Source organism: Halichoerus grypus, chromosome 2 (assembly GCF_964656455.1).
Source record: "Halichoerus grypus chromosome 2, mHalGry1.hap1.1, whole genome shotgun sequence".
Lineage (NCBI taxonomy): Eukaryota > Metazoa > Chordata > Mammalia > Carnivora > Phocidae > Halichoerus > Halichoerus grypus.
The window spans coordinates 193,125,041-193,151,122 of NC_135713.1; the positions used below are offsets into that span (position 1 = coordinate 193,125,041).

The following is a 26,082-nucleotide window of genomic DNA, read 5'->3' on the forward strand; positions in this document are numbered from 1 at the left end:
AATTCTTCTAAACCTCAAGGATTAAAAGCAAAAATTCTCTGGATCAAAAATGCAACAGAAACATGATGAAATACCTTTAGGTGGAAAACAATTATTACTCAAAAGTATTCCCTGTTGTTGGGAGAAAAAAATAGTTTTAACTGACAATGGCTGCAGACAACTGAAAATTTCTAAATTGGTCAGGCAGTTTATTAGAAAAGGAACCAAGTATATCGTATAGAAGGGGGAGGGGAAAACACACCCACTTAAGCCTTTGTAAACAGTGGTACTTAAAAGACCCAAGAAGCTGGGAAAAATCAGAACTACAGACTATTCTAAAAAATGCAAAACATATTCCAACGTACTACTTTCCATACTTGAAAGGGCTTTAGAGACAAAAGTTCAGTAACAATCTATAACTATATCATGATTATGCAAGGCAAAGATTATGTAATTTTATCATTTATTATAAATGTTCTCCTACTCTCAAACTAAAACAACTAAAATGTTTTGATCTCTCCAATGGGGAGAGGGTAGGTTCTTCTGGACTACAATTTAAAAATATAAACACACACCCCAAAACAAACAAAAAAACACAATGATTGCTAGCCACGTGACAAAGGAGATGGCAACACCAGGATTGTGAATGGAGGGGAGGGAGCGAGGCAGGAGGACTAGGAAGATTTCTCGGAACTTTGGGGAGCTCGGGATTCGGGTCTCCCGACCCTTAAGGTACCAAACTCTAGCCCTACAAGTTGTATCGTTAACATTCTCAAATACAGTTTTATTAACAGATCAGGAAAAATGCTCCAGTGGACCTCCAGAATAAAAGGGGGGAAAATCAGAGGAAAGAGAGCAATTTAAAGTGGCGCCATCATGTCACCCCTTCTCCCCTAAGGCAATCTATAAGCAATAGTTAAGTAACGTGTTTCTCCAAAAAACCACACTGGGATCCCGACAATGGAAAACAAAAGGATTTTTAAGTAAAATATGAGGGTAAGGTTGTTTATCGGATGGAAAACAATCAAACTATTTGCTGAAGAATCAAAAGACAGTCAGCCGGAAAACAGGCCCCCCAAACTCACTTAAAAGCAAATAAATGCCTCTTCCTCTTTAGTTTTTTTAAAAAACAAACAAACACGTCCGCCTGAGGGAGACTAGATCTGAAAACCCAAGTGACCTCAATATACAGGCAACAAAAATAATAAATACACGAAACAAATAACCATCTGACTTAACAATCAGAGTTGTGATACACACCGTGAAACGCGCAAGATGTGTGTTCGAGCAGAGAAAGGCCTTCTGCAGTCAAGAGAAGTTCAAGGCGAGAGCCAGAGTTTGTTTGGGGTTTTTTTTACGGGAATAAACCGTGTTCGTAAGGCCGCATTTTTAAATAGAACGCCAAAGGAAAAGCTGGCGAACGAGGCGGCAGCTGGTGGGGAAGGGCCCCCGCACACCCCCGCCCTTGGGGCGACTCCCAGCCCCGGACCCGCAGCGGGGAAGCCCGGAGAGGCCATTTAAAGTTCCGGGGATTTTTCCTGCCCTGCCCTGCCTTTCTAGTTACAACTAACAAAGAGAGAGAGAAATGGGAGCCACAGGGAGAGCGAGGAGAAGGAGAAAGGGCAGCGGGAGGAGGAGGAGGAGAGGAGCAGCAGCAGCAGCACCTACCACGTGATGGAGGAGCGTTGCCCGGGCGGATTCAGCCCCACAAAATGGGCGCAGTTTGCAAACAGCCCCCGGCCTGGGCGCCGAGGGCCGGCGGCGGCAGGCGGGGGCGCGCGGCGGCGGCTCCGGCCCGGGCCCGCCGCTCTCCTCCCCCCCGGCGCCCGGAGCCGCCCTGACTTTCCGGGCGGGGGGGGGCGAGGCGGAGGGGGAGGGGAAGGCGGCGGCGGCGGGGAGCGGCCGCTTTTTCTTCTCTTTCGGGCCCCTTCTCCGGCCTTCCTCGGCTCCGGCGGGGCCTGGGCACGGCCGGGGACCGCAGCCCGGCCGGGAGGACTGGCGGGCGGGGGCAGAGGGTGAAGCCGCCCCCCCGCCCCGCACAAACAAGCGCCGCCGTCTGCAGCCCGAGCCCGCACCCCAGCCGCCACCCCCGCACGCCTCTTCCCGGCCGGGGAGCGCGCTCCGGCCGCCCCCCGCGCCTCCGCGGCGAGACGAGTCGGCTTCGCTACGGTGCTCTGTTCTCCCGCCGGCTCGGCGAGCGGTGGCGGCGGTGGCGGCGGCACTGGGAAAATGGCGGCCGAGCTCCTTTTCCCTCCCCCCCTTTAATCTGAAGCGGAGGGAGAATGGAGCGAGCGAGCGAGCGGGCGAGCGCCGGGGACACGGGGAGGAGGGACAGCAGCGCCTCCGCCGGCTGCGGCTGCGGCGGCGAAGGGCCGCTCCGCCCCGGCGCGCCGCCAGGGGGCGCCCGCCGCGCCGCCCCCGCGGGCCGCCAGGAGGCGCGGCCGCCGCCGCCTCAGTCATGGCTCCTCGCCGCGGCCGCTGTTTCTGCACCTCCATCTGCGGAGGCCGCGGCGCCGGGACCCAGCTGCTCCCAGACGTGCGGCGACGGCACGCGGCACTGCGGCAGGCGGGAGCGGGCCCTCGCTCCGGCAGAGGTGAGGCTAACCTGAGGCACTGACGCCGTCACATTCCCTCCGCGCTGGGGCTGGCGGGGCCGCGCGCCGGCTATGAGGGGGCAAGGCGGGCAGGCGCGGCGGAGCAAGAGGACGTGAGCGAGGAACTGTTTGCACTGTGTAGTAAACAGGCTAATGCCGTCGGTGCCACACTATTCCAGGGCTAAACGCGCGCTGAATCGGGTAGGAAGCTCCCTGACCAGTGAAGCGCTTTCTGCCGCCCTTTGTCCTAGCCGACTGCCTCCGTACACTGCAGCACGCCTGGGCACTAGCCCCAGCGCAGCGCTCCGCAGCCGCCAGGGTGGAAAAAAAAAAAAAAAAAAAAAAGGCGCACGTCGTCATTGCGCAGGCGCATGCCAGGGCCCGCGCCGGGCCAGCCCGGGAAGGGACAGCCGGGAGCGAGAGGGGAAGTGATGGCCCACCCGCGCCGGGCCCGCTGGGAACTGTAGTTTTCGTTAAGAAGCACGCGTCTTGTTTTGGGTGTCATGGCTTGGCAGATCCGCCAAAGCAGGCAAATGGCATTACACAATGAGTATTTATGCTTCCTGTCGCCACCAAAAGGAAGTTCACTGCTATGCTAAAAGTTTAACAAAGAACTCCACAGAGAAACCCAAATCTCACAACAAAAAGCAAACTTCCCACTTTCCTACCAGAGTTGGTTTAAAGTGGTGGCACTTTATCGTTTCTCATGACCAGTTTGTTGGCACAGTATTTTATTCCTCTCCCAAAACAGGGCCATAAAATAATGGAACCTTTTCTAGATGAAAAAAGTTAAGCAATATAATGCAGTGTCACACAAAGTTTAATTCCACTATCCTTTAAAACCAAAGAAAAAGTTGCCAAAAGATTAATTCAGTGCTTTGAGATTTTAAAAAGGAACTCTGGGATTCATCAGAATTTACTTTAAATGACTGAACAACAACAACAACAAAATGATTCCAACAATTAAATCATCAAATTCAGCAAGATAGAAAAAGGAAGATGAGAAATGCTCAATACTGTGAAAAAGGAAGATGAGAAATGCTCAATACTGTTTTGTGGCTTACCAGAACCAATATCCGGTGGTATGCCTCGCTTCTGCTAGTCAAAAAACACCCTCAGTCCTCCACAAAGTTACAATAACTCACCAGCTCCTATAGCATCTACACCTATATTTCCATCAGTTTCCATTTGTACTCTTAAAATCACACTATCAATGATAGTCATGGTTCTCAAATATCAAAAAAGCAAGCAGCTAATAATGAAGTCACAAATTACACAAAGAATAAACTAATATATGTGTACATATTTGTATATACATCCAAAAGAGATGCTAGTCTTGGCTTTTTATAATCCTGGTAAAGAAAATTTAGTTGATCAAGAAATGTATATACATATCTCCACATAAATAGTAATTCCAAAAATATAGCAGAAGGGTGTTAAACACAGACCAATAGATGGCGAACTAGAGCCCTAATCTAAGGATTCTGACATCTAAATGAGCAGAATGAAAAACACCAAATAAGGCAAAGCCCCTTGCAGTGTATACTTAAAAATATTACGTTCAAAGACACCCACCCACAAAATAATTAATCTTACTACTGATTAGTAAGTAGCCTGCCAACTCTTAAAACTCAACTGTCAGATTTAATTAGGCCCCCAAATAACCAAGTTTATAAAATACATTTTTTCAATGGATTAGGAGAAGGTGGAAATGCTTCTTTTAAAACATGCATTTTGGGGGCGCCTGGGTGGCTCAGTCAGTTAAGCATCTGCCTTTGGCTCAGGTCATGATCCCAGGGTCCTGGGATGAGCCCTGCTTTGGGAGGGCTCCCCACCAAGCAGGGAGCCTCCTTCTCCCTCTCCCTTTCTTTCCCGCTCATGCTTGCTCTCTCTCTCTCTCTCTAATAAATAAAATCTTTTTTAAAAAATTAGGGGCACCTGGGTGGCTCAGATGGTTGAGCGTCTGCCTTTGGCTCAGGTCACGATCCCAGCATCCTGGGATCAAGCCCCGCATGGGGCTCCCTGCTTGGCGGGGAGCCTGCTTCTCCCTCTCCCTCTAACGTTCGCCTTGCTTGTGCTCTCTCACCCTCTCCGTCAAATAAATAAATAAAATCTTTTAAAAAAAAATTAAAAAAAAAAATAAAACCTGCATTTTGGGGAAAAATAAATTCCAACTTTCCCATTCTCTCATTGTTTAACCCAAGACTCGGGAGTTCAGTATTTATGGCATTTAAATCAGTCAACATGTTTTACATTCTTGTCTCAAACCAGATGTCTTTTTGCTAAGGCACCAATTTTTACAAATAAGGACATTCTAAGGTGAGCCACTACAAATGCAAAAATCTTAAGAAGAGAAATACATTTTCTTAAAATTTACCCCAGAAATATAGTGGATGTCAAGGCTGATTAAACATACACACACACACACACACACACTCATACACACCTTACTGTTCAAATCACTCTTGGAGTAATCATTGTGGATGACTCTCAAATATCCACTTCATCCTAATGGATTAATTTAACCCATCCTCTCTGCCAATGATTGGTTAGGAATGGGCATGAAACCCAATCCTGGCCAATGAGACATGATTGGAAGCCCATTGGAAGGCCTGCAAGAGAGAATTGTGAGAAAAGCTTCTTCATTCCTAAAGACGAAATGAGAGAAACAGTTCCCTCTTCTTCAGACTGCTAAACATGACACCTCAAAATGCTACAGTCCCCCTAGAGCTAGCCTAAAGATGCCACCAACATCATCAAAGAGGGCAGAATGGAGAGCTGGCAGGAACCTTTGTCCTTGGTGACAGCATGAAGCCATTACATCAAATAATCCTGACATCTGCAAGACTTTTGGACTTCCAGCTACATGAGAACAATGTAACAACAAACATTTCTTTATTGTTTCAGCCAATTTAAGTTAGCTTTTCTATACCTAAAGTCAAAAAAATTCTAATTAATTTCTCATATTTTAGAATATCTGTATTACTTTGATTATTCATATTATCATACTATATAAAACCTTATTTATTCTTCAGCAAAGTCCTTCCCTTCTATACACAACTCTGTATCCATCCATGTCTTTATCTATATTTTCTTTCCGCCTAGAAAAAGAGGACCATCCCTCCTCACAATCGTTCTTTGTTCATTCCTCTCCCCCAATATACTGCCACTTATTTTTCCTTCAAGATATGTTCCACCAGACCACTATTATCATTTACATACTTAACAGTAATATAGATAACTGGCACTATATTACCCTGATCTTGATTAAATGCTTTCTGTAATTCCTTTGAGATTGTTTTCATATATCAGTCTTACTTCTGAAGCCTGCCTGAAAGCCCTTAAAGGCAGGAACTATGGTTCAGATTTATAACTCTCACCTGTACAATAAACATATTCCAAGAAGACACTCTCTAATAACTTCCCCACCATTTATCTCTTAACAAGCCAGATATTCTTAAGCAGAACCTTCTATCACAAATTCAGTACTTCATATGTCCAAACTAATCTCAAAATGACAAGGGGGTAATTTGTTTTGCACTTAAAAAATATATATTAACTCAGGGGGTGCCTGAGTGGTACAGTTTGTTAAGTATCTGACTTTTGGTTGTGGCTAAGATCGTGATCTCAAGGTCATCAGATCGAGCTCCCCCTAGAGCTCAGGGCAGATTTTGCTTGAGATTCTCTCTCCATCTCCCTTTGCCCCTCCCACTTGTGCTCATGCTCTCTCTCTAAAATAAATAAATAAATCTTTATATATATAAAAAACTCAGGAGAGAACGTCCTAAACCATTTAGTTTCAAACAAATAGGGTCCCAGTTTCTGTTATTTATCATTGCATCATTACATCCACGGGACCTAGTCCAGAGCTTTGCAGAAGGAGGCACTTTGTAAGAATTTGCTGGAAAAAAAAAAGAATAAAAGGTATAGTGTGGTAACTAAGAGTATAGGATGCGGGGGTAGCCCTAGATTTTATCTGCCTCCATGAATTGCCAGCTGTGTTACTCTGGGCAAAGTATTTAACCTATAAGCCCCAGTTTCTGCTCTGGAAAAAGGAGATTGTAGTGCCTACTTCATAAATTTAACTATTAAAGCTATTTTCCAAAGTTAATAATTGAGAAGGTTAAAATACAAGCTAAGGTCAGCACCTCTTCCCTAATTCAAACTTCAAATTCCTACCTACTCTGGCAAACAATGTTTTCATTCATAAACTCAGATAACACTACCAATAAAAATACTTTGAGCTCCCTAAAAACATATTCTAATTCTGAAAAAGATTATTTACATTTATAAATCTAAAGCCACATAAGAAGATAAAATGCATTCATTCAACAAAAATTTAGTGAGTACCTATTAAGCTCAAGACCCTGTTCCAAATATCACAGAAATGAATGCATCAATCTATTTAAGACAACATTAAATTATATCATGAAAGAAACATCTTTAAAACTGAAATCGGTGCTTGCTCTCATGTTAATATTTCACCATCTAAATATTAAGTAGAAAGCCAGAATGAAGTGAGCCAATGGTAAGAAATTTAAATCAAAGAATTTTGGGTGTAGAAGGAATATGGAAGGTCATCTAGTTAAACCTCCAAATTTTATTAATGCAAAAATGAGATGAGGCCGAGAGAGAACAGTTAGGATTCTGCCCTAAGCCCTACAGCAGAAGGACACGCTGAGATCAGAGGTCAGTCTCCAATTCTCACTTTCCCCCTTGCATCATCTGCCTTTCAGAGAAGTTCCAGCCTCTCAACAGAAACAGGCTACTCACTTGATAAGAACTACAAGCGTGATAAAAAGTATTAAACCCAAACAATACTACCTATTTCACAGTTTCACAAGTATCAAGATTTAGCCAAATATAAGTAAAAGAAAATCCTCACCGTGATTACAATGACTATAAAGGCTCAGAAATCCATTTTTTTTCATTAAATGGAGGTCTCGACTGATTCCAAATATATACTTTTTTTTTAAGATTTTATTTATTTATTTGACAGAGTGAGAGAGCACAAGCAGGGGGAACAGTAGAGGGAGAGGGAGAAGCAGACTCCCCATCGAGCAGGGAGCCCAATGCAGGAGCTCGATCCCAGGACCCTGGGATCATGACCTGAGCCGAAGGCAGATGCTTAACCATCTGAGCCACCCAGGTGCCCCCCAAATATATATATATATATTTTTAAGATTTTATTTATTTATATGACAGAGAGAGACACAGAAGAGAGGGAACACAAGCAGGGGGAGTGGGAGAGGGAGAAGCAGGCTTCCTGCTGTGCAGGGAGCCCGATGTGGGGCTCGATCCCAGGACCCTGGGATCATGACCTGAGCCGAAGGCAGACGCTTAACGACTGAGCCACCCAGGCACCCCGCCGAATATATATTCTTATGTACTCAGTCCAGTAGCAAACTTTCAGTAAGATTAAACAACTTAAGGCATGTAAAAAACTTTTGTAAATGGCAAAGTATTATAAGAAAGCATGGCATTCCTTAGTTTCAATCCCACCTAAAAACAAGATAATTTTCTTCTTCATACTAGAGATAGACTCCCAAATTTACATAAAGTTGTTACCTTATCATTTCACCTTGAGAAGAAAAACTAATCTTAGACAGCCTCGTGTTTTAACTGTGTTAGTAATAAGAACAATAACTAAAGTTACAGGTTAACTCTGAAAGCACTCCTGAATCAAGAAGTACTTTATTTTGCGATAATTCAGAAGATAGCACTAAAATTCAACTGAATACAACCACTTAAAGGAACAGGTCAGGTTCTTTATTTGACAGAGAGAGAGATGGCAAGAGAGGGAACACAAGCAGGGGGAGTGGGAGAGGGAGAAGCAGGCTTCCCGCTGAGCAAGGAGCCTGATCAAGGAGCCCGATGTGGGGCTCGATCCCAGGACCCTGGGATCATGACCTGAGCCGAAGGCAGACGCTTACGACTGAGCCACCCAGGCGCCCAGACTGAGTACTTTAAAGGAAAAGTTGGAAAAACACTGCTTTAGATCATTTATAGATAAATATGCAATCCCCCCAAAATCCTGAATATACTCCCTCTATACAAATAATGAAACTTGCAAAGATCTAATGTAAAAATTGTTGTGGATACAATATTATAAATGAGACCAAAAGCTACTAAGAACATGACTAGAATTCAGGAAATGCTAAAGTCCCTATCTTATCTCTGTCACTCATTTACTAAGAAATCATATATAATTTCCTTAACAACAACCTTTTCTCATTTCTGAATTAGACAAAAAGAATACAGTATTTAGTATTTTCAGCCATATTCCAAATTAATTCCCACAATCAAATTTAGACAAATTTATCTAAGAAAACTTGTCCCAAATGAACTTTAACTAGAAGAACAAACAGAAATAAAAAAAAGTTTTTTTTTTAACTGCTAAATGAAACTGTATCTTCTGTGATATAAAAAAGAAAAAAACTTTCTGTGTAGGGGAGGGGGCAAAACTCACATTTCTTATTATATCTATACTGGCAATATCAAAATGTGATCCTGCTGGTAATATTTAGGCTAAGTCATTAAGTTTTTATAATATGACAACAGTAATATTAATATTCCTGCCTTGAATGACCTTCTTTGATTTTCAGTAAAACTGAATATCCCCTTAAAGCCCTAACATTCTTTCCTATTCATTCATAAACATTTATTGAGGTCCTAGTGGATGCTAATCACTGTAGTACCTGCTAGAGGAAACTACTGAGTCACCCTCATAAGTTACGTGGCAGCCAAGAAAAATCCCTTCTATTCACTGACATTTTAAATGGTTAAAAATTCAAAGCTAAGAAGTAATGAGAACAATTAGCAAAATTTTAGTGCTTTTGCTTCCAATTACACTTTCTTCTGATCCCTTTTGTGAAGCTTGCCTAAACCACCCCCAAGAACGCTAAAACTGGGTATTATTTATGGCATAACTAGAATGAGGTAACAATGCAATTACCCCAAAATAAAACCAAAGTTAAGGAAACCAAGTAAGAGGTGAAGATCTAAAGTACTGGACTTAGAACCTCTACCCTGAATATCTAGGATAGGCAGAATTCTAGAAAAGGAAAATCTGTGACCTAATCCAATTGTATTTAATTCTGCATCCCTCCTTTCACTCTCAAATATTTTCTGTTGCACTGGGGGGAAGCTTTTAGGTCTCTTCTGACTGCCACAAATTCAATAGCACATCATTTCTTAAACATTAGTTATATTAACTATTATCTTCATTAATTAAGCAATTAGAATTTACTACTGCTAAACGAATGTCCAAAGTTAAACAACAATTATTTCAAGATGAAGTCAAGAACATATCTCAATTCATATGATAATACTGTTATTACCCTAATACCTAAACCAGACAAAGATATTTCAAAACAAAACACTACAGACCAATATCCCTTATGGATATAGATATAAAAATCCTCAACAAAACACTAGCAAATGAATCCAGCAACATATAAATAGGACAGTACACCTTTGCCAAGTGTGACTAATCTTAGGAATTCAAGGTTGGTTTAATACCTGAAAGTCAATGAATGCAATACATTATACTAATAAAGAATTAAAACCACATGACTACTCAGTTGATGCAGAAAAAGCATTTGATGAAGTCCAATATACCCTTGCATGATAAAAACACACAAGAAACCAGAAATTGAAGAAAACTTCCTCAACCTAACAAAAGGTTATCTACAAAAAAACCACAGCTAACATCATAGTTAATGGAGAAAGACCAAATACTTTCTAAGATCAAGAACAAAACAAGGATGTCTGCTCTCACCACTTCTATTCAACATTGTACTGGAGATTCTAGCCAGGGCAATTAGGCAAGAAAAAGAAAGAAAAAGCATTAAGGTTACAAAGGAAAAAGTAAAACTAATCTATTTTTACATACCATAATGCTGTATATAAAAAATCCTTAAGGAACCAACAAATAAACTATTAGAACTAAAAAAACAAGTCCATCAATATTATAGGATACAAGATCACTATACAAACATAAATTATATTTCAATACACTAACAATGAACAATCTGAAAATGAAATTAAAAACAATTCCACCTATCAAAAAGAATAAAATACTTAGAAATAAATTTAACAGAAGTATTAAAATTTATACTCTGAAAACTACAAAAACTGTGAAAAGAATTTAAAGAAGTCCTAAGTAGAAAGACATCCCATGTTCATGGATTGGAAGACCTAACACTGTTAAGATGGCAATTCCCCCCTAAATTAATCTAGAGATTCAATTTAATCCCAGAACAATCTTGAAAAGGAAGAATGAAGTTGGCGGACTCATACTAACTCAAAGCCATAGAAATCAAGAAAGTGTGGTACTGGCATAAGGACAAACATATAGATCAATAAAATATAGGTTAGAGTCCAGAAATAAGACCTCACATTTATAGTCAATTGATTTTTTCTTTTTCTTTTTTATTTTTTAAGATTTTATTTATTCATTTGACAGAGAGAGAGCACAAGCAGGGGGAGTGGCAGGCAGAGAGAGAAGCAGGCCCCCTGCTAAGCAGGAAGCCCGATGCAGGGCTTGATCCCAGGACCCTGGGATCACAACCCGAGCCAAAGGCAGACGCTTAACCGACTGAGCCACCCAGGTGCCCTACAGTCAACTGATTTTTGACAAGGGTGCCACAATAATTCAAGAGGGGATAGAGGGATAGTCTTTTCAATAAACAGTATGAGGACAACTGGATATTCACATGCAATAAAATGAAGTTGGACCCCTATCTCACACCTTACACAAAAATTAACTCAAAATGAATCATAGACCAAAATCTAAGAGCTAAAATCATAAAATTCTTAGAAGAAAACAAGAGTAAAATCTTCATTATATTGGGTTAGGCAATGGTTTTTAGATACAGCACAAAGTACAAGAAAAAACATGTAGCTTGGACTTCATGAGAATTATAAGTTTTGTGCATCAAAGTACCCCATCAAGGGGCCCCTGGGTGGCTCAGTCGGCTAAGCATCCAACTCTTGATTTCAGCTCAGGTCACCATCTCAGGGTTGTGAGATCAAGCCCTGTGAGATCAAACTCCTGCTAAGCACAGAGCCTACTTGAGATTCTCTCTCTCCATCTCCCTCTGCCCCTCTACCCACTCGCACGCTCTCTCTCTAAAAATAAATAAATAAATGAAATCTTTTTAAAAAAATAAATAAAGGATCTCATCAAGAAAGTGAAAACATAACCTACAGAATGGGAGAAAATATTTGAAAATCATACGTGACAAAGTTATAAGTCCTTTGTCTTATAACTTTTTTTTTTTTTTTTAAAGATTTTATTTATTTATTTGAGAGAGAGAGAGAGAGAAAGCACATGAGAGGGGGGGAGGGTCAGAGGGAGAAGCAGACTCCCTGCTGAGCAGGGAGCCCGACGCGGGACTCGATCCCGGGACTCCAGGATCATGACCTGAGCCGAAGGCAGTCGCTTAACCAACTGAGCCACCCAGGTGCCCCTGTCTTATAACTCTTATAACTCGATAATAAAAAGACAATCCAGTTTAAAAAATGGGCAAAACTTTTGACAGAAAAATCTTCTCCAGAGATATACAAATAGCTAATAAGCACACGTAAACATCTCATCATTAGTCATCAGGAAAATGAATTCAAAGCCACAGGGAGACACCACTTCACATCTACTAGCATGACTATAATCAAAATGATGGATGGTTAAAAGCGTTGACAAGGATGTGGAGAGACTGAACCCTCATACATTGCGGGTGTGAATGTAAGGGGTGTACTTACCTTGGAAAACAGTTTGGTGGTTCCTCAAAAAGTTAAACAGAGTTACCATATAACCTAGTAATTCTACCCCTAGGTATATACTCAAAAGAACTGAAAAGAGGTGTCCAAACAAAAACTTACACAAGAATATTTATAGCAGCATTATTCATAATAGCCAAAAGATAGTAACAACCCAAAGGTCCATCAACTGATGAACAGATAAGCAAAATGGGGCATATTTATACGATGAAATATTATTTGACCTTAAAAAGGAATGAAGTACTGATCTATGCTACAACATAGATGAACCTTGAAAACATGCTAAGTGAAAGAAGCCAGTCACAAAAGAGCACATATTGTATGATTTTATTTATATGAATGTCCAGCATAGGCAAATTACAGACACAGAAAGATTAGTGATTGTAGGGGACTGGGGGACAAAAGGGAATAGGGAGTGACTGCTAACAGATATGGGGTTTCTTTATGGGGTGTTGAAAATGTTCTAAAATTAGATTTTGGTGACAGATGCACAACCGTGTCAATACACTAAAAGAAAACAGTTGTACATTTTAAATGGGTAAATTTTATATGTGAAATGTATTTCAATAAAGCTGTAAAAAAAATGGATGGAGCCAAAATAATACTTAATTTCTAAACAATTTCACTTTCAAAAAAAAAAAAAATGTTGAACCACTTGCAAAAATCTCAAGAAAAGGCAAGCCATAATTCTTTTATTTCCCCTTAAGAGATTACCTCAGAGCACTAATCTGCCTTCATGTAACACTTGCAAACTCATTACCAGCAATACACACAAGCAAAAAATGAGGTTCCCATCAAACTCAACTTACTCTAATTAACTCTATATGAGAATGAAATGAGGAAGACCCAACATGTCAGCAATACAAACAGTTACCTATAGATAGATACAAACTAGAACATCAGTGAGGGAAGAGTTTCAAGAACACAAAATCCTACTACTGGAAAGGTTATCTTCAATGAGATAGGACTAGAATGTATTACTATTTTATTTTTTTTAAAGATTTTATTTATTTTTTTGACAGAAAGAGAGACAGCAAGAGAGGGAACACAAGCAGGGGGAGTGGGAGAGGGAGAGGCAGACTCCCCGCTGAGCAGGGAGCCCGATGTGGGGCTCAATCCCAGGACCCTGGGATCATGACCTGAGCCGAAGGTCGACGCTTAATGACTGAGCCACCCAGGCGCCCCATGGATTACTATTTTAAAAGCTTAAAGAAAAGCAACGATATTATACTCTGCCCTAAGAATTTTATAACAGATGGTTGACAAGGCTTCTATAAATGGGTAGTTCAAAGAGAAAAAATGTGGCATTGTCATCCCCAGCACTATCCAGAGTATGAAGAAGATACCCTGATCCACAGATACAGGATCTGAGAGGTAGAGTATGTGCTGAACAAAAAAGTATGCTGATCAGTCAACTCATTTCCAAGCCAGATTAATCATTTGTTTTTCTCCCCCATCAATCAACGATTCTTTTTTTTTTGCATATGATCCAATATAAATGTGTTTATCATCTAAGTTTATCCCCATAATCATCAGACTGATAAAATTAATGCTGAACTGGCATTCAAGTTCTAGCTCTGCCACTTGGTAGCTATGTGACTTTGGGCAAATGGCAGCACCACTCTGTTTCTTCATGTAGAAAACATGTCAGGGAGCCTGACTAGTTTAAATCAAGATTTCTTTGCAACTCTAATGCTCAAGGATTCAGAAACTTGAAAACTACAACAATAACAGTAATGCGGGGTTCAACAATCTATATGTTTACCAACACGAAACTTTGGGAGGGACTGATAAAATTTTAAGTAATACAATAATGCTTTCTCAAAAATAATTAGAACAGGGGCACCTGGGTGGCTCAATTGGTTAAACATCTGCCTTCGCCTCAGGTCATGATCCCATCATGATCCCAGGGTCCTGGGATCGAGTCCCAAGTCCCGAGTCCGGCTCCTTGCTCAGTGGGGAGTCTGCTTCTCTCTCTGCCCCTCCCCTCATTCATGCTTTCTCTCTTGCTCTCTCTTAAATAAATAAAATCTTAAAAAAAAATTAGAACCTACAACATACACATATAACAAAACTTGGTTCTAAATTATAATCATGAACTGACATACATGATCCATAGGTAACAGAGATACAAAACACACCCAACCAACATTCTGTAGAGTGAGAGAAAAATAAAAATATTTATATGAATACCTTCACCTTCCTGCCTCCTCTCCTTTCTGCCCACCCCTTTCTATCCTAAACACATTCATAAAACATGTGCTGATCAAAAAAAAATGTATTATATGGTTACCTAATTTTAGAAAAAAAGTGTAGACTTTAGTTATAATTAAAATTGTTTAAGAAGCAAATGAGTAATACAAAACATAGAGGTGGACTTTATAGTACTGTACTGAGTGCGAGAGATTAAAAAAGTCAGGAGCTCAACCCAAATTTTTTAAAATGTTTAAATTTTAAATTGCTAACTAGTGTGGGGGTGGGGGAGGGGAGTGGAGGGGTAGGTGGAAGAAGGGAAAAACTTTACTCAAAATAGAACAACAAAAATGAGGAAAAGCTATAAAAGACCGTAAACTGTAGCTAATCAGGAGCACTAAGACATATGTAGGCAAAACAACAATTAAAACCTTGCAAGAGGGGTGCCTGAGTGGTGCAGTCGGTTGAGTGCCCCATTCTTGGTTTCCACTGGGGTGGTGATCTCAGGGTCATGAGATCAAGCCCCAATTCAGGCTCCATGCTCAATGCAGAGTCTGCTTAGGACTTTCTCTCCCTCTCCCTCTGCCCCCCCCCCCATGCTCACACACTCTAACTCTCTCTAAAATAAATAAATCTTTAAAAACAAAAACAAAAAACCTTGCAAGAAAATGCAAAGCCACAAAGAAGTAGTTTAAATACATATATTTAAAAAATATGCCAAATAAATACTGGATGGGTCACTTGATAAACAGGGTATAAACAGTGATAAAAGCAAGACAGCTGATAGCTGATAACTTTAATTTGCTTCAATATTTACCAAGGAAGACATGAGGAAGAAAAACCTATTTCTAAATTACTCTTTAAAGCATATAAATCACTGATAGCCAATCAAATTCACCATTAAAAAAAACCAGATGCTTCCAAACTAATATATCAGATGTTAGGTAGTCATGGAATCCCAAAGTATTCACTGCATTTTAAAACAAGGTGAGTATAAAATTATAAAACTGCAGGGCAGAACTTAACTGGCTGTTTTATGAGAGGACTGACCTCCTATAAGCCCCAGAAGGATGGAATCGAGATCTGTTTCCCCTATCAACATTTATCCAGCCCCTTGATCAACTCCTGGCATATTTAGGCACTCAATAAATATTTGCTGAACAAAAATGAACAGAAACATGCCATCAATATAACTCCCATGTACTCAAGAGAAGGGTTCTGGCTGCAAGCTTTAAATCAGCCAAACTGGCAAATCTCTAATAGAAGATGGGACCAGAAGACATACCAGCATGAATAACCTTCTGAGGAAAAGACATCACGGCTTCTAAAAGACCATACCAGTCTACCCAAATTCTCTAAGAAGAAAGTAAGTATGTGAATATGATTTATGTGGGCTTTTATAAAAGTCTTGACAAGATTCTAAGTAAAAGGTTATTTTTTTTTTTAAAACCTAAGTGACCACAAAATTGAGAATATTTATCATAAATAGGTTGTAAGTTAGAAAATTATGGTGGGTGCCGAGGCACTTCCCCAAATGAAGAAGTATAAGCACAAGACTGATAATTAGGTAACATTTTGGAAATGCTATATTCAACATTTGAATAAATTATATTAAAAGACATAGAAAATTCCCCATTTTGCAGATGGAATGATGAGCTTCCTGATAGTGAAATAATACAAAGCTGAAAAAATAAGGGAACTGAGAGGTGGAAAGGATTTTTAAGTGTATCAAATGAGAAACATTTACAAAAAGTAGGGATTCATTTTCAGCTTAGAGAATACTTTGGCACGCATGAAAGTTGTCTAAATACCTAAAAGATCTGTCCAGCAGAAGAGAAACTAGAGTTGCTCTAGGCAGTTCCTGTGTAGACAAAATTAGGCCCAAAGTGGAAACTGCAGAGGGGCACATTTCAACTCAACATAAGGTCAAGCTTTCTAACCATCAGACCTAACTAAGAAGGTAATTCTTACCCTGCATCAGCTCTAAGAGCCCAGTGAGCTAGAGAAAGCCAAGATACCGCAGACAGGAAAACAGCAGGTATCACAACATGGACAAATGGAAAGTAAGGCATCTACAGGAAAAAACCCAAGTTGTACCTAAAGAATTCATGGCTTACAGTTAAAAAAAAAAAAAAGAATTTTTTAAAATTAATTAATTTTTTAAAAGATTTTATTTTTCAACAGAGAGAGAAACAGCGAGAGAGGGAACACAAGCAGGGGGAGTGGGAGAGGAAGAAGCAGGCTTCCCGCCAAACGGAGCCCGATGCGGGGCTCGATCCCAGGACCCTAGAACCATGATCCGAGCCGAAGGAAGTCGCTCAACGACTGAGCCACCCAGGTGCCCCCCAAAAAAGAAATTTTGAATAATTATAGAGTGTTCCTCTAAAAAGACTGTGATGTTCTGTGCAAAGGTGGGGGATGGGGGGTGGTTGGAAATTCTATTGACAACAACAAGGAAAAGACTATAAATAGAACATATTTTCCTATCCTTCTAACAAATCACGATTTAGCTATATCTGAAATGTAGTTCTGACTGGTTACCATAAATCCAGAAAGGCAAAGTAATGCTGACAAGGATCCAAAGAAATGTAAATGGAATGACTAAGAGGCTGAAGGAGGTTTCACCAGAGATTACATTTTAAAATCATCATCTTCAACCGAGAAACATGAAAGCTAAGGAGCACTATGATCAAAATCAGAAAATATATAAATATGACAAAAATACTAATTTATTCACCACACCTTGGTACAATATATTAAGCTTTTAAAGTTGAAAATCTAGTCTTTTTTTCCACAACAGATAAGAAATGGTGTGGCACCCCAATGTTCATGGCAGCAAAGTCGACAATAGCCAAACTGTGGAAGGAGCCGAGATGTCCTTCAACAGATGAATGGATAAAGAGGATGTGGTTCAGATATACAGTGGAATATTTTTTTTTTTAAAGATTTTTTTATTTTGGGGGCGCTGGGTGGCTCAGTCGTTAAGCGTCTGCCTTCGGCTCAGGTCATGATCCCAGGGTCCTGGGATCGAGCCCCGCATCGGGCTCCCTGCTCGGCGGGAAGCCTATTCTCCCTCTCCCACTCCCCCTGCTTGTGTTCCTGCTCTCGCTCGCTCTCTCTGTCAAATAAATAAATAAAATCTTTAAAAAAAAAAAAAGATTTTTTAATTTTTTATTTGACAGAGAGAGAGAGAGCACAAGCAGGGGGAGTGGCAGGCAAAGGGAGAGCGAGAAGCAGGCTCCCTGCTGAGCAGGGAGCCTGACGTGGGGCTCGATCCCAGGACCCTGGGATCATGACCTGAGCCGAAGGCAGACGCTTAACCATCTGAGCCACCCAGGTGCCCCTATACAATGGAATATTACTCAACCATCAGAAAGGATGAATACCCACCATTTGCATCAACATGGATGGAACTGTAGGGGATTATGCTAAGTGAAATAAGTCAAGCAGAGAAAGACAATTATTATATGGTTTCACTCATATGTGGAACACAAGGAATAGTGCGGAGGACCACATGGGAAGGGAGGGAAAACTGAATGAGAAGAAATCAGAGAGGGAGACAAACCATGAGACTCTGGACTCTGGGAAACAAACTGAGGGTTACAAAAGGGAGGGGGTGATGGGTATTAAGGAGCGTACGTGTGGTGATGAGCACTGGGTGTTATACACAATGAATCTTTGAACACTACATCAAAAATAATGATGTACTATATGCTGGCTAATTGAACATAATAAAAAAAAATAATTATTGAATAAGTATTAAAAAAAAAGAAATGTGTGGAATGTGTTATCACCAAGAGGTATTTAGGGTGAAGAAAACTTAAGGAGTGCATAAATTTATGTATATTAAGTCCATTCTGGGGTCCTACAGGATAGAAGTGACATCTTAGGTGGGGCCCTAAGTTTCTGGGGTTAACAGCTTATAAGGTAACAATGCCTCACCTCAAAACATCCCTTAGTGACAGAACAATTGGCTGATGACCCTTGTCTAATAGGCTCAGTGAGGTTTGTTGCTATAGTTCCTTTCATTCTTTATGTATACATGTTTTTATATTTTTTCTTTATCTTTTATACATTTAGAATCCTTATATAGCTCTGTATCCTTAATTTTTCATTTATCAAATAGTCAACATTCTAAGACATTAAAAGTTCTTCAAAAATATTATTTTATGGCTGTATCATCATCCATCCTTAAATATGCCATATCATACCTATTTTTTTTTATAAGATTTTACCTACACCCAACATGGGGCTCAAACTCATAACCCCAAGATCAAAAATCTCATACTCTACTGACTGACCAGGCTCTACTGACTGACCAGGCAGGCGCCCCATAATGTATCCATTAATCTCGCTGCTCATTTAAGTTTATGCTGAATTCTCACTAGTATAGATAATGCTATGACAATTATCTTTGTTCACAAATCTTTCTATATATCTCTATTTTTCTCCCCTAAAGGTGTATGCCCAGAAGTGGAAAAAACTAAGTTAAAGGACATCTTTAGGTTTTCGATATAAGTTGCCAAAATACTTCCAGAAAAATGGGGCCCAATGCATACTTCAACTAGTAATTGCAGAGACTGTCCCCGTATTACCTTTGGTAGCACAGTTCAATTGCCAATTTGATAGGTTAAAATAAAAATACCATGTGGGGTACCTGGCTGGATCAGTCGGTAGTGCTTATGCCTCTTGGTCTTGGGGTCATGAGTTCAAACCCCACATTGGGGATAGAGTTTACTCAAAAAATTTAAAAATTTAAGAAAAGAGTGTATCATTTTTGCATTCCTGATTACTTATCAGAATAAAAATGTTTCTCATATGCCTCTTGGCAATTGTATTTCTTCCTTGTGAACTTTGATTAGTTCTCTGTCCGTAAGGCTTTTCTTTACTTTTTTATTTTTTATTTTTTTTAATTTAAATTCAGTTGGCCAACATATAGTAAGTACATCATTAGTTTTAGATGCAGTATCTTCCTTTCTTTTGGCTGGAACAAACTGAAAACCAGTTGAGATGTAGTCACGTATCAGTGGCTTCAGCTCCCCCTGCTGGCCAAAAATTACTATATGATTAAGACCTAGATAAAAATAAACCACAGACTACAATTAAGAGTTGACCCTTGCACAAGGCTTTGAAGTGCGCTAAACCACTTATACACAAATTTTCTTCAATAAGTATGTTGGAAAAACTTTTGGAGATTTGCGACAATTGAAAAAACTGGCAGATGAACCACATAGTCTAGGAATATCAAAAAAATTAAGAAAATGTTTGGTAAATCATGAATGCATAAAATGTATGTAGATACTAGTCTATTTTATCACTACCATAAAATATACACAAATTATAAAAAATTAAAATTTATTAAAACTTACACATACAGACTGTACATTATCTTTTAATTTTTGATGTCTAGTGTCAGTAACATATATAACATCTACAGTATTTTGTGTCATAAAAGACAATATTGATGTAGATATTGATAGACACATGATTCATCTTATAAAGAGGCAGTGTAAACTGACAGCATCTATAAATATAGTACAGTCCTGTAAATGTATTTTATCTTCCTTATGATTTTCTTAATAACATTTTCTTTTCTCTAGCTTACTTTATTGTAAGAATACAGTATAGAATACATGTAACATAGAAAATACATGTTAATCGACTGTTCATGTTATCAGTAAGGCTTCTGGTCAACAGTAGGCTATTAGTAGTTAAGTGTGGGGGAGTCAAAAGTTATATGTGGATTTTCGACTGCACAGGGTTGGCACTCCTAACCCCTGCATTGTTCAAGAGTCAACCGTATAAGCTTGTCCATATTCTGGATTGTTGCTAAAAACACAATTTATATACAATAATAAAAGGTAAAACAGTATGTGTCTAAACTCAACAGAACAGTGATGAAAAAGGAACGGATATCTGATCACTAGTAAAGAATTCCAAAATTATAATCAGTTTACTGCCAAATATACTACCCGGTTGGAACATCGTAAGCCTAAATACTATTCATTTCCCTATACTTCATTCTAATAATGTGAAAACATTCTAATTACCAGGTGACACTGGGCTGTCAACAAATTGGCCTCTTTTTCAAAAGCAAAACTAAGAAAACGAGAACACCTATGCCCTTCATCATTCATTGGAAATTTAAAGCAAAAACAAACCAAAAACTTCCTTGTAATCCTTATTCCAAGCTACACAGCTGCTCACACTGAACAGGTTGAGTCCTACGGTTCCAAAGGGGAAGGCCAGGACTGGTGAATAGATGTGAGTAACTCAGCTTTTCCACTCATACCCTCCTAAAGATGTACTTTACCTCACAGATTGGGCAATGTAGTCCTTAGACCACTCGTTCAACACACATTCACTCAGTGCCATCACATGGCCAGCAGTGACGATAAAAGGTAAGACACGACCTCTACTCTCAAAGGACTTGGAGACTAGGTGGGGGAGAGAAGCCAACCTGCAACCCCCGTACGACAGAAGTGCCAGGCGCGTGCACACACACCCAGAGACGACGCCTGTGTACACGGGAAGCTCTGGCAGTGTCAGCTACCATGCTGTTACTCTTCTTATCATCCCTGTTATTAAAGATCCAGGGGCGGAAGCCATTTTAAACAGAAGCAAGTGCCCGTGTGAAGGCCCAGGGGCAAAGAAGCAATCAGGTGCACAGCGGGAACTGCCAGCAGGTCAGCATCATCAAGGGCAGGGTGCTCAGGAAGGAGAGAGATGATCTGGCCGAGGCCACATCACCAAGGCCTGGATACTTGCCAAGAGCATTTGAATTCTACCTTGAAAGCCAGGTAAGCCAGGGGGAGAAGGCATACGATCAGACGATGAGATCGACATTTTACAAGGATCACTACGGCAGCAACTTGGAAAACAGAAGGCAGTCAAGTAGAATGATCAGAAGGCGACAGAGCTCACGCGGGCAAAGGGTGGCAAAGGTCTGAACTCAGGAGAGAGAAGTAGAGGCGACTAAGGAAACATTACGAATTAGGATCTCAAGAACATGGTAACCATTGGGCCAGAAGAAGGAATCCTGACTTGAGTGACTGGGTGGGTGAATGTACCACTCACAGGGACATAAAGAGGGGAAGAGGCTGCACTTGGGGGAATAGCTGATTAGGTCATCTTGAAATAAACATGGGACAACCAAGTGGAGATGTCCAGGAGGCAGCTGGGATCAGAGATGCTAAGACCATGTGGAGCCGGAGAAAACACAGATGCAAATCATCAGTATATGGATGGAAACTGAGACACAAACCTCTCCAAGATGTCCCCCAGGAAATGCAGAGGTTAAGAGGAGAGAGGGCCAAGGTAAGGCAAACAGTGATGTGAAGGACGAAAAAAGTCTGCAAAGAAAACAGAAAGGGCAGCCGGAGAGGACAATGATGACAGAAAGAGCTTGCACTCACATCGTTTGTACTTGACTGTGCCAAGCACCTTTCCATGCGCTTTTCACTTATTAACTCATTTCCTCCTCACAACAGTCCTCTGAGGGAAGTGCTATTATTTTTATTATTTTCCCCATTTTTTAGAGGCAGCAACTGAGGCATAGAGATGTTAAGTTATTTTCCCAAGGTCACACAGTAAGTGGCAGGCCTGAAATGTGAATCTAGGATTCTGGATCCGGAGTGTATGTTCTGTATCACCCTTCTACGTTGCTTCTCAGAAATGAAGACAAGAAGCCAGGAGGGACCACTGCCACCACAGCCAGGGGGCACGGTCCACAGTGCCAGACACTACGAGGAAGCCTCAGAAGATATGGACAAAAAGGGATCCTCTGAATGGGGCAACAGGGATGAATCTGTAAGGGTACACATAGGTAGAAGCTACCAAAGGACCAACGGTTGTAATGTAGGGATTTTGTATTCTTAAAAAGTGAAAGAGACTTGAGTGTATTTATAAGCTGAAAGACAAGAGCCATCAGGGAATAGGAGGTTGAAAATTGGTTGGGAAAAGAGACAACCGACAGCCAGAGGTCCCTACAAGGAGGAAGAAAATAGCTCAAGAGGCCAGAGGGGTGCGCCTAGCATGGGAAGAGACAAAGAGAGACACAGGGATGGGCCCAAGAGGTCTTCTCTCCTGACAGGCTTTGTGTGCTCTCTGACCCAAGAGGCAAAGTCACTGGGGGAAGGGTGATTTCCTTTATAAGGAAGGCAGCTGTTTAACTTCCAAAGAAGCCCCCACAAATAAGATGCTTTTAGAATTATAATATTAATTAAATTTTTTATTTGACTCTTCTACCCGTTTTCACTCTCATCTGGCTGTCTCACTTACCAAATTATGATTTAGGTTACAAACGTTTCACAAGATGATTTTTAAGGAAGAAAAAAATCTAGCAAAAACTTAAATCACTAAACTGTTCAGAATAAAAAGATAATTTTTAAAAAATATTTTTTTCAATTTCTTCAAATCAAGTACCTGCATATATTCTCTGAGCTTCCAGAATTACTATGGCTACTCCCTTTGTCCTCTGGAGTAAACGGGCCAACAAAGCCCAGCGCTGCTCTCCTACCCTCCACCTGACTTCTCTCTCCAATGCCAGCCCCTACCTCTGGTGCTCTGCCCCGGCCTGGTCAGCACTCTCTGACCTAGCTGAATGGCCCTTCCTCCCATAGTCCAAACAATTACCCAACACTATGAACTCCACTTCACGGTAGGGAGCTAGGAGAAGGAATTTAGGAACTGACCTCTGATGACAACTCACAAAGCAATTTCATAACCCGTATTTATCTAGAACAGTCCCAGACCACTGTAAAAATCTGATGAAAGCAACGGACCCTTCCTCTCCCTAAAATGCACACAAGCAAACTGTATCATTTTGTATCAGACTGCCAGAAAATTGTCATTCTTCATGTATTTTATCCATAGAAAAGTCCCTCCAGTCATCACTAAAGATCTATTTACCTTTCCGTGGCAAATAATTTATATAAGCTTAGTTTGCTGGTATCCTGTAGGGCCTACTACAGAAAGAAAGCATTAAAAGAGAGGGGAGAGCTGCTGGAGGCTGGAACAAGGACAATAATTGCCTGACACTAAGGTAGGAGAGCAAGAAAGTAGATGATAACAGACAAAAGAATATAAAGAATAACCCAAGAGTGGGGCACCTCATTGGCTCAGTCAGACAAGCATGTGGCTCGTGATCTCAGGATCCTAAGTTTGAACCCCACATTGGGTGCAGAGATTACTTTAAATAAAAAAAAAAAAGAATAACCCAAGAGTATAGAATACATACATACTAGTCCATTTATAGAGTATATTTTATGGTCTCCAAAGGCACATTATAGTTCAGTCCAGTAGAGCAATTGTGAGGAATAGTGAGGATCTTTAATAATTTTAGATTCTTCTTAAAAGATAAAATTTTGTGCAGGGTGCTTTCTTTAAGGAGGCAGAGAAGCATGCAATACCTTTAGAAAAACTTTCACCTAAATGCTGTTTAACTCTTAACACTAGAAGCTTCAGGAGAAGGAAACCATCAGACAAAGGTATAGGTCAGTGGTGAAAGGTAAGGCTTAAAAACGAAACAGAAAGGTCAGCAGCAGCGAGATCATCAGGGGTCTGTACACTACATTAAAAAGTTTGAACCTGGGGCGCCTGGGTGGCTCAGTCGGTTAAGCGGCTGCCTTCGGCTCAGGTCATGATCCCAGGGTCCTGGGATCGAGCCCCACGTCCGGCTCCCTGCTCAGCAGAGAGCCTGCTTCTCCCTCTCCCTCTGCCTGCCACTCTGCCTACTTGTGCTCTCTCTCTATCTCTCTGTCAAATAAATAAAATCTTAAAAAAAAAAAAAAAGTTTGAACTTTACCCTAATGGCAAACAGGAAAGGAATGGAAGCACAGGGCTGACCAAATTAGGCCACAGGAGGAACTGCCTCGAGGTCTTGCTATTTCTGGGGGTGACCCATACTGTCTCCCCCAAAAATGACAATTTGAAGCCAGATGTTAGAAGCTAACCATGCCAGCTTCTTCAAAGACGGCATCTGATTGCATGTAAAACACAGGCAAGGGGGTGTTAATTCCCCATTGGGTAGCCTTAGCTCCCAAACCCCTAGAGACAGACATCTGGGCCCAATTCTTACAGATTAAAGAAATCCCAAGGTTCTATCAATTTCCACAAAGGATGAGACACGGAGAACAAGACTGTAATTTTGACCCTAATTTTTCAAACTGGAATTTTACTGATAGCTTAAAAAAAAGAATAATCTAACCTTGTAAAGTTTTGATTTTATATAAATCTAAAGTTTCAATGGCAACAAAAATCTATACATAATAAAGATAAATCCATTAGAAGCCTAAGGAAATAATCTACTTCTTTAAATCATGTTACTAATTTGCACCAAAATTTTCATTTCCTACGTACAGGTGTTGAGGGTCCCCATGTTGAGCAACCTAAGTCTGTGAAGCTGACAAGGCTACTGGATGTTGTTATGGGTTGCACTGTGTCCCCAAAAAAGATATTTTGGACTCCTAATGCCCAGTATAGCAAAACTGGAGATAGGGTCTTTACAGAAGAAATCAAGTCAAAATGAGGTCACTGGGGTGGGCCCTAATCCAGTATGATTGTTGTCCTTTTTAAAAAGGAGAAATTTTAAACACAAAGACATGCACACAGGGAGAACTCTATATAGACTGAAGTCATGTGGCCATGGGCCAAGGACCTACCAGAAGCTGGAAGAGAGGCCCGAACAGATCCTGCCCCAGCACCTTCAGAGGGAGCATGTCCCTGCCCTCAGATTCTAGCCTCCAGAACTGAGACACAACCCGTTTCTGTTTTGTAAGCTACTCACTCTGTGGCATTCTGTTATGGGAGCCCTGGCAAACAGATGTCACGAAGAGAATTAGCAGCCCGTGTTTACTGAGCACATACCAAGTGTCAGTCGAAGCATTTTGCAGCAACAAACTCATTTAGTTCTCCTGAAGTCCACCCTGGGATCTAGATACTAGGATCATGCCCTTTTTACATATGAGGACACCAAGGCTCTAAGAGGTTAAGGAATTTGCCCAACATCAGCCAGAGCCCGCACTCTTACCACCAGGCTATAAGGAACTATTATTAATGGTAATTACTGTCATAACTGTAGTAGTTCACTAAGCCAGATACCATGTCCCTTACAGCTATAATATACACAACAATCCTGTGAAATAAATGTTAATATTAATACAAAGGAGGACTCTGAATCTCAGAGAGATTAAGAAATTGCCCAAGATCGCACAACCAAGAACATGATAGTGTATCTAATTGCCAACATGAGGGAGTGAACAATGAAAATCTTTTTACTAAAACTTTGAGAGCAAGTAAAAATTTTAAATGCCTGACCTTCCAATTCAATCCTAGAAATACACATCTATAAATTCAAAATTCTTCAAGCTCTCAGGAGACTGTGTGTCCCAGGTGACAGTACCCTTCTGCCACTGTTCAAGGGCTCTGTGCTCTCTCAGTGGTAGCCCTGGCTATTTATTTCTGACTTCCAGACACTGGAGGAGAAGAGATGTAAGGACCGAAATACTGTTTTTTAAGGGTTTTTTAAATTTTGTAT

The 26,082-nt window shown here is 40.7% G+C and overlaps 1 protein-coding gene across 8 annotated transcripts in view; it reads right to left on the reverse strand.

Moving 5' to 3' along the window:
- KANSL1 (KAT8 regulatory NSL complex subunit 1) overlaps window positions 1–26,082 on the reverse strand; it is a 178,974-nt gene that overhangs the window by 147,706 nt on the left and 5,186 nt on the right. Inside the window, exon 1 of one of the 8 annotated variants that reach the window (XM_036103098.2) lies at window positions 1,648–2,268. The exons of the other annotated variants lie outside the window; for them this stretch is intronic. The gene's annotated coding sequence lies outside the window, so the exon portion shown is untranslated. Of the gene's footprint in view, window positions 1–1,647; window positions 2,269–26,082 lie in introns of those variants that run through there. 8 annotated transcript variants of the gene reach the window in all.